The following is a 4,917-nucleotide window of genomic DNA, read 5'->3' on the forward strand; positions in this document are numbered from 1 at the left end:
GTCACAAAGACTTATTAGGCCTCAGACTCTTATTAGCTCTATGACACTTAGGCAAGTCACTGTACCTTTGTTTGCCTCAGTTTTCTCATTTCCCATCTTTCCTCTCTCCCTCCTTTCCTTCTCTCCTCCTTCTTTTTCTCCTTCTCTTCCTTCCTTCCCTCTTTACTTTCTTCCTTCCTCCCTCCATCCATCCTCTCTGTTTTCTTTATTTTTATCTCCTCTTTGTCCTCCTCCTCCTCCTCCTCCTCCTCCTCACCATCATTATTCTCCTCTTCCTCCTCCTCGTCATCATCATCATCATTATTATCATTACAGGAAAGACTTTGTAGATATGTTAATGTATATAAACAATGAAGGTTTTCCTGATTCCAGTGCTTCTTCTTAAATAATGTTTAACACTTTTTTCTTAATATTTTCAATTTAAGCAGTTTAGAATTTTTTCCTCTCACTTTATTGAATTTCTAATAAGCTTAATTAACAGTTTGAAAAGTTAATAGACAGCTAAATGGACATTTATAGAAGGGATCAGAAAGGAAAATGTTCTATGTTTTCTTCTTAGTTGAGAAAAAAATGGGTGTTCCCAGGGAAGTTGATTAGGAGTGGGCAAGAAAAAGGAAGGAGAATTAGCAAGCATCCTAGCTGATGAGTTTCTTGACACTCATTTTTGTGTTGTGTGTTTTATTTTTCTCTCTCAATGATTAAAGAGCAAACCCAACAATCACCAAATTTTTTCAAAGTTAAACTTCCCTTATTCTCCAATACTGAGGAAATTTGCATTAAAACAAACCCTTTTGTTTCTGAAAAGTTCTCCCAAATTGTGGGGAGGGAAGACCTAGTAGAAATGAAAATCCCCTGTCTCTGACAACCTGCATGGTTGCTATGGAAATAATTATGACTTTTGGGGTAAGGAGAAAAAGAAACACGGCACATTTGAACTGGTAAGAAAGAACAGGACCATTTTAATGCAAATGGGCTTAGTAATACAGACAGACATGAAATGTCATCTTTATTGTGTTTAAATCACATGTTGTATAAAAATCCAAATTAAGGATGGGCAATTAAAAAACAAACCAAAACAAAAAGCCTTTTGAAAGTTGGAAAGGGAATGAGGATCTTAAATAAGTTCCTAGGACTCACATGTGAACTATTTGTTGGAATAGGGCAGTGGGATAATTGATGGTGAAGAATCATGGAACAGCTGAGAGACCTATTATGCACATCAATTTGATTCATGTCATTTGAACAAAACTTAGTTCCCACTATAGCAGCTATGTGCTGTGAATAAAAAGGACAACAACATCAGAAACAAATTAAGGACCTGTTCTGAGGAATTCTATTAGGGATGAAGTGTATTTGTATTTTTAAGTAAATAAGAAATCCATAGAAAGTGAGTTTATAAATAAGTACAAGTGAGAGAGAGAGAGAGAGAGAGAGAGAGAGTTCCCAACTGTTGTAGGGACATTGGGAAAGGCCTCCAAGAAGAGGGCCCCAGCTTTTCTCAAAGAGAAAAAATGACTGTGACTAGGATGGAAGTCATTCCATATAAAGGAATATCCTGTATGAGGCCTTGGAGGGAGAGAATCAAGTGGCATGTACTGCTAATCAAAGGCAGGCCAGATTAAAGTGGAATGTATTATATATGGATAGGGAATAATACAAAAATGAGACTACAAGGCACATAGAAGTCATATAGGGGAAGGGGCTTGCATTGACAGACTACATTTTCATAATTTTATTACAGACGTGATGTGAAGTCAGCCTTTTTTTCTTTTAGGAAGGAGCTGAGATGGTCCCTCATTATTGCCCACACACAGTACATGTGCTATGTAAACTTCGGCAAGTCACTTAACTTGGTTTAATTTAAAGCTGATAGGAATCTTAGGAGAGGCAGAATAGTATAGTGCAAAAGGTATTATAAATATATGTATCTATTAATATATCACAAATGCATTATATCTTGTCATTTTAATCATGTTCAAATTCTTGTGACCCTATTAGGGGTTTTCTTGGCAAAGATACCACAATGGTTTGCCATTTCCTTCTCCAGTTCACTTTACAAATGAGCAACTGAGGCAAATGGGGTTAAGTGACTTTCCCAAGCTCACTTGTCTGTAAGTGTCTAAGGCCAGATTTGAACTCAGGAAAATGAGTCTTCCTGACTCCAGGCCTGGCACTCTATACACTGTGCCCCAGTTGCCCCATATATCCATCTGTGTATGTGTGTGTGTGTGTGTTTTAGAAAAGAAGGAGGAAGAGGAGGAAGAAGAGGAGAAGGAGGAAGAAGAGAAGAAGGAGGAGGAGAAGGAGAAGAAGAAGGAGGAGGAGGAGGAGGAGGAGGAGGAGGAGGAGGAGGAGGAGGAGGAGGAGGAGGAGGAGGAGGAGGAGGAGGAGAGGAGGAGGAGGAGGAGGAGGAGGAGGAGGAGGAGGAGGAGAGACAGACAGGATTGCAAATCTGTTCCACTTTTTTAACCTGCGTGACCTTGGACCAGTCCATTTACTTCTTCAGATCTCTGTTTCTTATTCAGTAATTTAATGGGCTTAGAAGATAAAACCACCAAATTTAATGGCTTGTTAACTGGAAGAGAACTTCTAAATCAACCTTCATGTTTTACAGATTAGGAAACAGAGACTCAGAGAGATGAAATGACTTATCCAAGGTAATGTAAGTATTAGTAATGTAAGTAGTAGAATTGGGATACAAAGTAGGACCTCTGAATCCAAATTAAGTGCTTTTTGATGTTCTGTCATCTGCTCTTTCTTAATATTCCTACCAACTCAATAACCTATGTAGGAGATTTACAGTAGAAACATAGTAAGATTGTGAAAGAGAAATAAGTAAGGTCCAACAGAATTTCTTACAATGTCAAAAATAAGCCAAAGATGTTCTTAAACTCTCCCAATGAATTACAACCAAATGTTGGGGTGAAGGTACTTGCCAGCAGACATTACAAGAGGAAGGTTGAAAGGAAAATTCTTCATTTGGGCTTTCATCCTGATTAATGAGGTGAAACTCAGGACAAAGAGAATTAAAACGAATTTGTTTCAAGTATGTCTAGGCAGCAATATGCTGATGGGCTGGCTGATCACTGAAGATCATCAGTGGCTTCAATGTGTGGCCAGCTTTTATGGGTAACTTTAAGACAATTCAGATAGGTCTACATCAGCAAAAGAGTTTGGGCCCTTGCATCACAGTTCTTCCCCAAGGTAGCAAGAAGGTGACTATTTGCAGGTAGAGTTTCAAATAAAACAGGTAGGCAATGATTTGGCTAAGTGACAAATATCAGGGGACTGGGTGATGCCTCCCCCAACACTGATTAGCAAGCAGAGCTGGAAACAATCAGTCACTAATTCAAAATAACTTCACATAAGGGGATGGCCCTTAGATACAATGTCCTGAGCAGTATTGGACAATTGTTTCCATCTTGGGTTGGGACAAATATTATCAAAAAAGCTGGACTTGGCAAAGAAGTAATGGGAAGAATGGTTCTTCTTGAAGAGTGATCTTTAAGTTATGGGAAACATGAGAAAAACCTCAAAGATTTTTTTCTAAAATCAAGGAATTTCTAAGTGTCCATTTATGCAAACACATTGGAGATTTGAGAGGACTGATAATTAGGTTTTCTTAACTGAGTTCTAATTCATTTTTATGATAAATATATGTGTGTGAAGGTAAAATATTATTTTACACTCTAAACATATAGAGTAGGGATTAAATATGTTATTAGGAAAGTTGATGGTGATGATGATGATGATAGTGATGGTGATGATGATGATCTTTCATTCTAGAAGTGGACCAATGACCACAATGATAATTTCTTGACTTGAGGGTAAATTGGATTTAAGTGAGACAGAGTCTTCAGGCTCACCCTTAAAAATAGTGATTCCATGAGAGATAGCATGTCATCATAGGGCATCAGACCTGAAATGAGGAGGACCTAGGCTAAAATGATGCCTCAGGTTAACTGTGTGACCTTGGTCAAGTCACCAAGTAGGTGCAAAACCCTAGCTCATAGGTGCTAAGCCAATGTGGGTGTGAAGCTCCCAGGGTCATAAGGGGAGCTGCTAAGACCAGAGCCAATAGTAAGAGCTTAAGTTCTGGTCGCTCAGATGATGTTTGATGAAGGCTAAAGAGTGCATAAAAAGAGAAGACAGCTATTTGTTTAGGGCTCTCACTTGTGGCGGTGTGATGATGTGGCGACTCTGGGCAGCTGTCGTTCAGAGCCCTCCAGTTTGTAAACCCGGATGTTTGGACTTTGTTAAACTCTGGTAACTATGCGTTGAGATTTGAATCAGACAAGGTCTGTCTGTCAATGTTTGTAATTTGTTTGTATTTGCTTTGTAGTTCAGGGTGCTGGCTTTTTCCCCTGAACTAAGTGAATGATATTTGTATATTGGATTAAAATAAGATTGTTAACCCCTTAACATTGCTTTCCTTAGTAAAGCAGATCAAGAGAACCTGTGTTGGCAGTTTTCTGTGTGCTGGTTGTTGGTGGGTCTTGCACCCCTACTGCAGCTGCTAGCGGATTGTTGCTACAGCCTTGAATTTAGAGCTTCTTGATTCCTAAGACAATCATGTGTCACATTGTCTCTCATATTCATGTATTTCTTCAAAATATTTCCATCATATATATTTTTTAACTAGAAAAATTTCATGTCCATCAGTGAACCAGCACTACAAGTGAACAAGTGTGCCAGGACTCCTGAGAGTTGGAGTTACAAAGACAAAAGTGGAAAAAGTCCCTGCCCTCAAGGAGCTTCTGTTTTATTAACCATTCTGTCTGAACCTGTAGGTTATCTACAGTTGTGAGAAACTTCCTGTTGTCCTGATCCATATCTGGCCACTAGACCCAGATGGCTCTAGAAGAGAAAGGGAGGCTTTGTACAACCTTCCCTTACTTAAAACCAATTCACTTGCAC

This window comes from Trichosurus vulpecula, chromosome 3 (assembly GCF_011100635.1).
Source record: "Trichosurus vulpecula isolate mTriVul1 chromosome 3, mTriVul1.pri, whole genome shotgun sequence".
NCBI classification, from domain to species: Eukaryota; Metazoa; Chordata; class Mammalia; order Diprotodontia; family Phalangeridae; genus Trichosurus; species Trichosurus vulpecula.